Source organism: Cervus elaphus, chromosome 12, assembly GCF_910594005.1.
Source record: "Cervus elaphus chromosome 12, mCerEla1.1, whole genome shotgun sequence".
In the NCBI taxonomy this organism is placed as follows: domain Eukaryota; kingdom Metazoa; phylum Chordata; class Mammalia; order Artiodactyla; family Cervidae; genus Cervus; species Cervus elaphus.
In genome coordinates this window covers 54996151-55008948 of record NC_057826.1, presented here as the reverse complement: position 1 = coordinate 55008948, position 12798 = coordinate 54996151, and the positions used below count along the sequence as shown (strand labels likewise).

General features: G+C 46.9%; 1 protein-coding gene across 3 annotated transcripts in view; it reads left to right on the top strand.

Moving 5' to 3' along the window:
• The window catches only part of LOC122705371 (death-associated protein kinase 2-like), a 102513-nt gene that overhangs the window by 65572 nt on the left and 24143 nt on the right, over positions 1-12798 (top strand). The window lies entirely within an intron of this gene.

Below are 12798 nucleotides of genomic sequence, written 5' to 3'. Positions count from 1 at the left end.
ATGTCAGTTTGGCTCATCAGTTACCAGGGAAACCAGCAGTGGCGCATGCCCCTCACTGTTCCTTTCATCAGCTCTCATGGTGGAGATGTTCTGATTTAAAGATTAGAACAATCACAAGCTGAGACTAGGGGCAACTATGTAGGCATTCACTGATTAGGCTCTAAGATTAAGAGAGAAATTCAGTCAGGAGAGTCGGGTGTAGGTGAGGCAGGGACTGGGAGCAGGGGATGTACGGAGAGCAAGAGAAGAGCCATCTTGAGTGGCCTGATCATATGTTATCAACCTGGTTCACATCCCACCTGCTCCTTAAGACTTCCCCTCACTCCCCTTGGCCAGTACTTCCTCCCTCTGCTGAACTGCTGCGGGGCTTACTGTTGCCCATGCACTTGACCTGTGGCAGCTATTTCTAGACACCCATGCCATATTTCTTTTTCCATGAGCATTTGTCTGATCTCTCCAGTTGACTATGAGTCCTTCAAGTTGTGCGGGTATGTCTGGTCTGTAGCATTTGGGACACTGATCCATACATGAGGGCTGGAGGAGTAAATTAGTAAATAGATGGATTGGTGAATGGACAGTTAGGTAGATGGGTGGACGGGTAGTTAGGTGACTAGACGGGCAGGTGGGTGGATGGTGGGTGATGGGTGGTACCCTCCATGGCTAACACTTCAAGCCATAGTAGCCTATGTCATGTCTGTGTCTAGAATATAGACTCCAGACTAAGGGAAATGCCAGAGGACACTGAGCTATATTTTCAGCGAAAAAAGAAAAAGCCAAAGTCCTCCAAAAAGCCAAGTCCAAGTTAAACTGAGCTTAATTAATTTCAGGCCTTGGGCCTGTGGGCTCCTGTTCATTTGACAATAGCATCAAAACGTGCTTAGACTTAAAAATAGATTCCAAAATGCAGTCATAGCTCAGCCTGACTTGGCTCTGCTCAACAATTCCTTCCGTTTTGTGCTTTAGGAATTTTTTCTGTGTGCCCCCCAGCCCCCAAATAAAGAGCCAGAGGAAGGAAGTTAGTCTGAGGGACAAGGAGCTGAATGAGCTAAGCTGTGCAGGCAGCTGCCACTGGCCAGCACAGGCAGACACCTGTGACTTGATGGAGAGGGGCCATTTGTAGGTCAGGGTTTAGCTCCCTGGAAACTTCTGGTTCCTGATACTTAATCCAAAGTGTGTTCCTTATTGTTGATCCTGAGTTTGGTTTGGTCAGAGTAAATTTTTTTTTTTAATATTTATTTATGTGCTTATTTTGGCTGCACCAGGTCCTAGTTGTGGCATGCAGTATCTTTAGTGAACTCTTAGTTGCAGCATGTGGGCTCTAATTCCCTGACCAGGGATCAAACCTGGGTCCCCTGCATTGGGAGCTTGGGGTTCTAACCACTGGACCATAGAAACGTCCCAGAGCAACTCCTTAAAAGAATAGATAATAATTTTGAGAATTATCTCTTTAGTGTTTTCTATTTCTCCTTTTTTTCCCTCACTCTTTCCTTGCAGTTTGGAATTGCTTTGGGATCATCAAAGAGCATGCTTCCATGCTATTGAGTAGACTTCTCAAATCTTGTTCCCTGGAACCCTTGGGGTTCCAGAAAGCCCCTTTGGGCATCATGTGGTTGGGCTCTGAGCAGGCAGCCTGTGAGTTGCTGTTGTTTAGTTGCTAAGTTGTGTCTCTTTACAACCTCTTGCACTGCAGCACTCTAGGCTTTCCTGTCCTTCACTGTCTCCCAGAGTTTGTTCAGATTCATGTCTATTGAGTCGGTGATGCTATCTAACCATCTCATCCTCTGCCACCCTCTTCTCCTTTGGCCTTCGATCTTTCCCAGCACAAGGGCCTTTTCCAGTGAGTCTGTTCTTTGCATTAGGTGGCCAAAGTATTGGAGCTTCACCTTCAGCTTCAGCATCAGTCCTCCCCATGAATATTCAGAATTGATTTCCTTTAGGATTGACTGGTTTGATCGTCTTGCAGTCCAAGGGACTCTCAAGAGTCTTCTCCACCACAATTCAAAGGCATCACTTCTTCGATGCTCAGCCTTCTTTATGGTCCATCTCTTAGCATCTCTACCCAAAAAGAAGCCCTGCTTTTTGTATGTTTTACATAGTGAGCTTCTTTGCACAATTTGTTGGAGAGAGGGCTCCACACCTCAAATAAATTTTAAAACCATCATCATGAGACTAGAAAGTTAGGGGCAACATGGTCAGGGAAGGGAAACGGGCTCACAGACAGTGGTTTGGCTCACATGCTGGGAGCAAAGGCCGTTGAGCAGTTCTGGGCACTCTTGTGTTTGCAGGTCTTCTGCTGATGTTTCTGTCTGCTGCAGCTCCACGTGCCACGTGGCTGGGCTGCTGATCCCACGGGTCTCTCGCTCCTTGCTTGCACACCTAGTTCCTGACATGCTGCCCCCCTGGTTTTTGGTAAACTTTTGCTCCTTCTTCTCATCTCTTTGGCCTGGAATCTTGACTTGCCATGTGTTCCCCCTTCTGGCAACCTTATATTTCTTCACCCTTTTTTTTGGCTTCCTGAATATCTGATCCCTTGTTTACCCTAACCTCAGATGACTATATCCTGAAGTGTTTTCTGCCTTCCTGGATCCTGGCACCACCCAGGGACCCTGCCTTTCAGCTGCCCCAGTTTTCCCCCACGCTATCTTATTAAGCTGGCATCTGAGGATGGGGTTCACGGGTGCTAAAGCAGGCTCAAGGCTGGGACTGGAAAATGGAGACCATGATCCAGATGTGTCAATCCACTGGATGGAAGGAGTAATTCACATTCACAGAGAGAGATCGTTTCCTTAGTGCTTTCACATATTTGTCTCATTTCTTTCTCATTATAACATGGTGAGATTGGGATATTCTTTTGGGGGGTGGATAAGTATACATTTGCTAAATGAGAGAGGAGACTAACTTCTTGCTATAGAATTTCAATTAACTGATGTAAATCTTTCACCCTTAAAAATACCACAACTCCACACTACTGTATATAAAATAGACAACCAACAGGCACCCACTGTATAGCACAGGGAACTCTACTCAGCGGTCTGCAATGACCTAAATGAGAAAAGAATCTTAAAAAGAGTGGTGATGGTTTAGTCTCTAAGTCATGTCCGACTCTTGTGACCCCATGACTGTAGCCTTCCTGGCTCCTCTGTCCATGGGATTCTCCAGGCAAGAATACTGGAGTGGGTTGCCATTTCCTTCTCTTGGGGATCTTCCTGACCCAGGAATCAAACCCAGGTCTCCTGCATTGCAGGCAGATTCAGAAAGAGTGGATACATGCATATATATAACTGATTCACTCTGCTGTATAGCAAAAACTAATGCAACATTGTTAATCAACTATAGTTCAATAATATATACATATATGTATGTATGTATATTATAAAAGAAAGAATACTACAACTCCCTCTTCTTAAGTGTGGGCAGCACACAGTGACTTCATTCCAAAGAGTAGAGTGTCAGAGAGCAGGGGTAACTTTACAGTGGAGAAAACCTGCAAATCAGAGCTCAGCCAGGTGGTCAAGGTTAACATCAACAGTAATAAGTTATATTGATAGTGTGTGTCTTAGTATGACATGAGCATAGTCCTTCACCTCTGTGGTCTCCTTTCAAAATCCCTTAAGGTTTTAAGATCCCCAAATCCTAATTATGAGGAAACTCAATCAAACTGAGAAACTTCCTACAGAATGCCTTACTCAAAATTTGAAGGCATCAAAAACAAGGAAAGTCAAAGAAGCTGTCACAGCCAAGAGAAGCCTAAGGGGACAATGATGACTAAATGTAATAGCCTCAGTGGGATCCAGATTGTTTTCCTTTGTGTGAATTCCTAGGCACCAAGCCACCTTTTCATACCTCTTTGGGGCCTGCAGAATTCATTCCTCTGGAGTTCTGTTTTCTCAATTAAAATTTGTGTATAATCCAAAATCTCAATGCAAAAGCTCACTTTGCATTTGATAATATTTATTTCAACTATTACTTATCTTTGTGTCACAGAGGGCTGTCAGACCTCCATGGTCCCAGTGGGGGAAGGATTCTCACTCAGGTCAAGGCATCAGATAACTCCAAATCACAGACTGTCCACGTGCTGCTAGTTTCCTCTCTTCAGGAGGGCCAAGGATGCCCTTGGCCAAGACCCCATCCTGGGGCTACATCTGCCCCAGAATCCACAGCTGGCCCCCATGCACATGTTCAGGGCTTGGCAGGGACACTGCAGCCTGGGCAGAGACTGCAGATGAAAGGTGAGATTGGAATATTCTTGTGTCTGGGTTACACACAAGGAAACTGAGGGTCAGAGTCACATGATTTACTAAGAGTAATAGAGCTAGAAATAGAACCTCAGTCTACTGACTGTAAATCCTGGAGTTAAGTCTATGAGACCAGAAACAGATTTTTTGCTAAGGTGATGGGAGGAATATCTTTGTTCATGGGCGTGGCTGAGTGGAGACAGATGTGTTGAAAAGGATGGTGTGTTTGTGTGCGTTGTGTGTGTATGTGTGTGTATAGGGTGGTGGCGGGGGGGCAGGGTAAGAGGCCAGGTCAGTCAAGTTTGGCCAGGCAGAGGAGTGGGGAGGGGGCTGGTGACACCATCCCCAGACAGGCTCTTGCCCTGGGATCAGGGGGTGGGTCCTATGGGATTGGGCCGATCTGGTTCCTGTGGACTGTAGATTTGAGCTCCTCCTGCTCACGCCTTTGACACATGCTGGCTGAAGGTTCCATTCCCCCTCTTCCTGGGCTGCACCTGGGGTGGCCTTGACTGGAAACTTCTAAGCACTGTCCTGCCCTGTGGTACTACACACCTGCAGGGTAATTTCAGAGTAGTTGTGGCTCATTGTTCTCCAGTGTGGGAAGAGGAACTGCAGTGATTGCTTGGGGGGAAGCAGGAGGAGGAACCTGGGCCCCACAACCCTCTGACCTGGAGCACTTCCCACTTGATGCCTCCCACCTCCCGTGACATCTCTCCCTGCTCTCTATTCTGTGCAGCTCTGCCTCATCTCCACCTTGATCAACTGGGGACTTTGGGGCAAGTTAGTAGATTCGTGGACATTTTGGACTGTCTGAGAGAGAAAATGAGTTAGACCCACTCTATCAATAAACCTTAAAAATGCCTTTGGCAGTCATCCCTGGGGAGTTGTAAGAACAAGTCTAGTTGGCCATAGCCAACCTTGTGGGAGTGGGTGGACCGAGGGAGTGATCTGTCTTAATTCTGGCTCTGAGAGGTGCATTGTCTTCTGAGAATTCAAAACCAGTGATAAAAATTGAATAAAACTTATTCTACTTTTTGTTTTTAATGATTTTCTTTTCAAAAGTAATTGATTTATTTTTGACAGTGGGAGTGGTCTGTCTCAATTCTGGCCATGAGAGGTGCATTGTCTTTTGAGAATTCAAAACCAATGATAAAAATTGAATAAAACTTATTCTACTTTAAAAAAAATTATTTTCTTTTCAAAAGTAATTGATTTATTTTTGGCTTTGTTGCTGCACGAGGGCTTTATTTAGTTGTGGCAAGCAGGGGCTACTCTCTGGCTGTGGTGAATGGGCTTCTTACTGCAGTGGCTTCTCTTCTTGCAGAGCATGGCTCTAGAGTCAGGCTTCAGTAGTTACAGCTCATGAGCTCAGTAGTTGTGGTGCAAGGGCTTAGTTGCTCTGTGGCATGTGGGATCTTCCTGGACCAGGGATCAAACTGGTGTCCCCTGCATTGGCAGGTGGATTCTGAACCACTGCACCACCAGGGAAGTCCCCAGTCTACTTTTTTTTTTTTTTAAATCTGTTTATTTACTTGACTGTATTTAGTCTTAGTTGAGGCATGTGGTGTCTTTGTTGAGTCATGTGGGATCTTTCATTGCAGCGCATAAGTTCTCAAGAGGGCTCCATGGGGCTCCACCAGAGCTCAATGGCATGTGGGATCTTAATTCCCTGAGCAGGGATCAAACCTAAGTCCCCTTCATTACAAGGCAGATTTTTAACCACTGGACCGCCAAGGAAGTCTCCCAAATCAGTCTACTATTTATTATCACCATGCATTGGCAATTGTTAGTAATATCAATGATAAAATTCTCCTCTCTTCTGGGCTGGGACCCTTCCTTTCTGCTTGGTGCATCACTGCTGGCTAGTTACCTGGAGAGTCTCACTGAAGCTGGAGTTGGTTGACATGACTTTATGTCCTAGTCCCTCTATCAGGATCTGCTACCTGGTCCAACTTGCAAGTTACTTAACCTTCCTAAGCCTCTGTTTTCTGATCTGTAAAATGGAGCTAAGAATGATGTTAGCAAACATTTAAGAGAGGATAAAAGTGAAATTGGCATGAAGAGAGAAAAGCTGGATGTAAATGTTGTGATGTCCACATTGCTATACACAATCTATCCCAGATGTGAGATTTGGCTCACACCCAGATTACTCTTGGGTGGTAAAGAATTCAGGAGCAGTTGAGCCAGGCTCTTCCCTGAAACTTAGGAGTTGGTTTTGAAAAATATTTTTTATTTATTTTATTTTGGCTCTACTGGGTCTTTCTCGAGGTGCATGGGCTTCTCTAGTTCTGGCACAGGCTTAGCTGCCCCATGGCATGTGGGATCTTAGTTCCCCAACCAGGGATCAGACCTACATCCCTCAATTTTTAAAAACATAATTTAATTTATTTGTTTATTTTTGGCTGTTCTGGGTCTTTGTTGCTGTGTGGGCTACTCTCTAGTTGTAATGTACAGGCTTCTTATTGTGGTGGCTTCTTTTGTTGCGGAGCACTGGCTCTTGGGCGAACAGGCTTCAGTAGTTGCAGTACATGAGCTCAGTAGTTGCAGTTTTTGAGCTCTAGAGCATAGGCTCAATAATTGTGGCTCACAGGCTTAGCTGCTCTGCGGCACGTAGGATCTTCCTGGATCAGGGATCAAACCCGTGTCTCCTGCATTAGCAGGTGGATTCTTTACCACTGAGCCACCAGCGAAGCCCCTGGAAGGCAGATTCTTAACCACTGCACCACCAGGAAAGTCCCAAACCATTTTTGAGTTCTGAGAAGCAGTTCCAGGTTTACTCCTCATCATCTGATTCCTGGACAGACAACAGGAGACTCTAATGGGGTGCCCCCCACCCTCCCCAGGCCCTGCCAAGTCCTGTCTGTGACACTAGTCTTCACACAGCCTCATTTGTCCTCCAGGGACACTGAATAAGTGAGGAGCTGGGTCCTCTGTCTGAGAAGAGGAGCATGTTCCTGATATAATTGCAGGAGAGCTGCTGGCAGGAGCAGGGAAACTAGTTTCTATGTCTCGTGGATTTACTGTCCTTCACGAGACCCTCCTAACGTGACTTTTGCAAGTCAGCCTCAGGCACAGTGTTCCACCCACCCCTGCCTCCTGCCTTTTTACTAATTGGATGGTTTAGTCCTTTCTGGGGAGTTACCTCATGATTTTCCCTGTGAGGTGGACAGGCTGGGTTTTCTCATCCTCATTTGACAAGGGAGGACCTTGAGGCCGAGGGAGGTGAACAGGCTCCCGAGGCTCATGACCAATTAGCAGGTGGGATCTGACCAGAACCCAAGACCCCAGACAGCAGCCCAGAGACGGAATTTGGAAAGTGAAGGGAAAATTTCGTTTCTGTTCAGAGTTGTAGTGGACTCTCGGGAACTTTCTTTCCTTTTAGCTGTGCCACATGGCTTGTGGGAACCTGGGGATTGAACCCAGGTCATGGCAGTGACAACACCAAGTCCTAACCACTGGACTGTCAGGGAATTCCCCTCAGAAGCTTTCTGACAGGTGGCAGGTGAAGGAAAATGGACCGAAAAGGCAGCTCCTTATCCAAGCCCATGAAGCTTTGGGGGCAGGTCGGGGTCAGAAGTTGGACCTCCTGACTACCCGCCCTTTGCTGCATTAGAGTTAGGAACTGACTGTTGCAGGGACAGACATATGCGTGCTTTGCGTATGTGCATCAGTGTTTCAGTATTCCCATGATTTTTAAATCTGTATTGACAGTTACTTCCCTTACTATTGGCGGCTCCCCTCTGCTCCCTCCTAGGCTGATAGCCTGGGTGGCTCTGTCTTATCCTAGAGGGGCTTTCCTTGTCTACCCCTGGTCCTGTAGCATAGCTGAGCAACTTCTGTGCCCCTGGGCCTGAATTTCTGGCTTCAGAGCCTTCCTGATGGACAGAAAAAGGCCCATAACTATCACTGCTTCCACCTGCCCGTGGGTCTGCAGGTGCCTTCTGATGGGCATGACAGAGCCATCTCAGGTCTGGCTTTTGTGCCTCTATTGTGGGTACAGGGACCAGGGGGTGTCCCACAGCAAATTTCCATTCCTGTTACTCCCCAGAGTCGAGGGTCATCTTCTGTCTTGATTTGCAAATCAATCAAAACCTGTTCTGATGAAAGAGACAACACTCCCCATCTCCCTTTTCTCTCCTCTCTCCCTCCTTCTCATGGTCAGATCAAAGATCTAAGGGAGAGGGTAATATATCAATACTGAGAAGGACAAGGAATAATATGAGTTGCAGTGGTGTACTTTTTTTCATATGGAAAAACAGAGATAATCAGAGGACTGTTGTAAGCTGGTGTTTCTCAGCCCTGGCTACACATTGGGGTCACCCAGAAAGTTGATTTATTTATGTTCAGCTGCACTGGGTCTTTGTTGCTTTATGCAGGCTTTCTCTAGTTGTGGCAAGTAGAGGGCTGCTCTTCATTGCAGTGTTTTGGCTTTTTATTGTGGCGGTGTTTCTTGTTGCGGAGCACAGACTCTAGGTGCAGGTTTCAGTAGTTACAACTCGAAGGCTCTAGAGTACAGGCTAAGTAAGTGTGATGCATGGGCTTAGTTGTTCTGCTACATATGGGATCTTCCTGGACCAGGAATCGAACCTGTGTCCCCTGATTTGGAAGGTCGATTCTTATCCACTGCGCCACCAGGAAAGTCCCAGAATGTTTTTAAAAAATATCCTGATTGCCAGTCCGAGGAAATCAGAACCTCTGGAGGTGGGATCCAGGCAGCCGTAACTTTAAGATTTCCCCAGTGATTCTGGTGTGCCACCAGGGTTGAGAACCACTGCTCTAAGGATGAATAGAGTTGGTGAATTGTTTAAAATGAAGATAAACCCCAAATTGACTGTGCACTGGGATCATCGGAGAGTAGGTTGGGGTGGGGACGTGTGTTAAAATTGCACTGATGCCGTGGCCACACATTGAAGTCCATGTAAATCAGCGACTTACTTCTGCCTTCACATGAGCAACAAACTAATAGCAGTAACACTAGTCATCGTTTATTAGATTTATCTGCAGGCCAAAATGAAGTGTTTTTTTTTTAATTTTAAAAAATATTTATTTATTTACTTGACTGTGCTGGGTCTTAGTGGCAGCATGTGGGATCTTTTAGTTGTGGCCTGTGGAATCTAGTTCCCTGACCAAGGATCGAACCTGAGCCTCCTGCATTGGGAGCGTGGAGTCTAAGCCACTGGAGCGTCAGGGAAGTCCCCCTTGACGTGACCTATTTCCAGTCCTTACAGTTCCTTGGCAGAGAATCACAGTTCCCATTTTACGGATGAGGAAACTGATGCACAGAGAAGGTGGCCACTGGCCCCAGGTGACAGTGTATGTCTCCTGAGACCAGGCCTGTCTGACCTGGAAGCCTGCTCCTCCTGCCCAGGGCTGGCCTAGTGGAGCACATACTCCACACGTTCCAGCACCTGCCCGAGGAGAGAGGAGACCAGCGAGTGGCCCCTGCTCCCTTTGAGGCTCCCCGGGCAGGCTGAGCGGAGGACCCTTGTCTCGCAAAGAGACGCAAGATGAGTGGCATTGGCTGGTATTTGGCTCTGTGTTAGTCACCTGCTCTCAGAATACCTCCTTTTGGCGGGAGGAGGACGCCTGCTCCTGTTAGGCCTGACCCCCAGTCACCTCTCGTTGCCTCAGCTGCTCTCACAGAGAGAACACTCAAAAGCAAACACTCATTTGCTTTTTGAGAGTTAGAGGAATTTTTCAGGCATGTGATACAGAAAAATGCCTCCGTTTCCCCCTAAGGAGAAGGGAAAGCTTTTTTGTCAAGGTGATCTGAAATATTTAGCTCTGCTTTATAAAAATCCTCTGCCTCCACCTCTGTGCTCCATAAGCTTAAACAAATAGTTTAAAGTCCTTACACTTTGGCTTTCCCATCCCTCAGGGCTGCTGATGCCAGACTCCTTGAGGTGTCAGGGAGGAGAGGAGCGTGGCCGTCCTGACTTGGAGACGCACAGCTGCCTGGGACTCGAGGCTTTGTTCAGTGTTTGCTGGCACCCGCTAAGAGGCCTGATGTCCCAAGGCCCAGAGTTGCTCTCAGGTACCAGAGATCTCGCTGCACGTGTTCCCTCTGACTTTGGGAGGCCTGATTTAACCCCACCTGCATCAGGTGTAGAGGGTCCAGAATCGGTATAAGAGGCATAAATAGCTGAAACTTTAGAGTTAGCAGACAGTGTGATATATGCATGGCTCCACAAAGCCTTCCCAGCCCAGCCACCGGGGCCCTCTCCCTCCCCAGAGTTCCATCTATGCCTGATGTCTGAGTCTTTGGTCCCTGCCCCTTGCTGTGCAGGCAGAGCCTGGCACAGAGTACATGCTCAGGTAGCCCTGGGTAAAGGGGGATGAGGGGATGGAGGGATGTGTGAACAGGTGTGTGGTGACATCTCTACGATGGTTGCCACAGAATGCTATTTAAGTGTTGGCAACTCTTATTCCTCACTTGCTCTACTTGAGGGTCTGTTTTTTTTTTGATCACTTGGGTTTATTTTGAAGGCTGTCTCACTGAGGATTATTCTAGTAATGGAGTGATTCAGATGTGCTACTAGTTTCTGAGGCTGAGGCAAACACAGTAAGTCCCCTACATACGAACCTTCAAGTTGCAAACTTTCAAAGATGCAAACGTGCGTCCCATCAGTGTCAGGTGTGAGTGAAACTGCAGTTTGCCCTCCATCTCCTATTGCTGACGATCCTTTAGCTCCACCATCTCCCACCTCCTCTCTCTCCTCCAGTCAGGAACTCTTCTTGCTTGTTCCCTCGATGCCAGCCCCTGTGTACCAGCGGTTGTACTGCACTGCTGCACTTTTCTAGGGACTATACTGTAAGACTAAAACTGTTTTCTTTATTTGTTATGTTTTTTATGTATTATTTGTGTGAAAGTTATTATAAACCTATTACATTACAGTACTATATAGCTGACTGTGTTAGTCAGATACCTAGGCTAACTTTGTTGGACTTACAGACAAAATGGGTTTACCAGCACACTTTTGAAATGGAACTCGTTCTTATGTAGGGGACTTACTGTATCCAGAGCACTTCTTTGTGTGTAACTTTTACCCCAGCGCCCCTAAGAGAGTACATCCAAAGTGGTGGTTATGGTTTTTGTCTCAAGCAGTAGGTATTGTGGGTGTCAGGAAAACCTGGGACACTGGTGGAAGGGGAGTGGGAGGATCCCCAGGAGGGTGGCCATTAGGTAGTCTCCAAAGACTGAGAGTGGCCCCCAGTTATTGCCTTAACATCACCCCCAGTGATGGTGAAGGCCGCTGCCCTTCCCTCTGTGTGTGTGTGTAGGGGGCTGCCTTTAGAGCATTCAGGGAGGCTGGCCTGGGGCTACCTGCCACTTTGGCAGGTTTCTGCATACAGGTTTCTCAGGAGGCAGGTAAGGTGGTATAGTATTCCCATCTCTTTAAGAATTTTCCAGCTTGTTGTGATCCACATAGTCAAAGACTTAGGTGTAGTCAATGAAGCAGAAGTAGATGTTTTTCTGGAATTCTCTTGGTTTTTTATGATCCAGTGGATATTGACAATTTAATCTCTGGTTCCTCTGCCTTTTCTAAATCCAGCTTGTATATCTGGAAGTTCTTGGTTCACGTACTGCTAAAGCCTAGCTTGAAGGATTTTGAGCATTACCTTGCTAGCATGTGAAATGAGCACAATTGTACGGTAGTTTGAACATTCTTTGGCATTTCCTTTCTTTGAGATCAGAATGAAAACTGACTTTCTCCAGTCCTGTGGCCACTGCTGAGTTTTCCAAGTTTGCACAATTTCATGGATGCTGTCTAGGTCCCTGGAGTGAAGGATTCAGGCTCAGCCCTGAAGGGCACTAAACATAGTCTTGACTCCTTCAAATGTCTTAGCAGTTTGTGAACACTGGGCAGGGTCCTCAGCTCTTTGGCCTGGCTTTGCCATTAACTCTGTGATGACCTTGGGTGAGTCACTTGATGTCTCCTGTGCCTCAGTTTCCTAATATTTTACAATTCTCTGGTGCTATCTGGGCTCCCCTGGTAATTCAGCTGGTAAAGAATCCACCTGCAATGCAGGAGACCCTGGTTTGATTCCTGGGTTGGGAAGATCCACTGGAGAAGGGATAGGCTACCCACTCCAGTATTCTTGGGCATGCCTGGTGGCTCAGTTGGTAAAGAATCCGCCTGCAATGCAGGAAATCTGGATTTGACCCTGGGTTGATAAGATCCCCTGGAGAAGAGAATGGCTAGCCACTCCAGTATTCTGGCCTAGAAAATCCCATGGACTATCTGTCTTCTAATCATGAGAAACACCCACCGAGGTTACTAACAATGTTAGGCTGCCTCCACCCCATCCCCACTTCCACCGGGATCCCCTCAGCCTCGCTGGCATAGCCTCTGGCCTTGTCTTTAAGTGCTTTAGCCTGGTGTTTGCTCTGTCTTCTTATTCTCCAAGCCACTACCCGGCTTGTGTCAGGTAATTGAAGTTTGATTTGTTGGGAAGGGTTGGAAACCAAGGTGCGAACATGAGACTAGAGAGGTGGTTTGTCTCCTTACAGTTCTAAATAGATGAGTTTGTCCTTGCTTCCAGATAAGGGAGGCCCAAACAG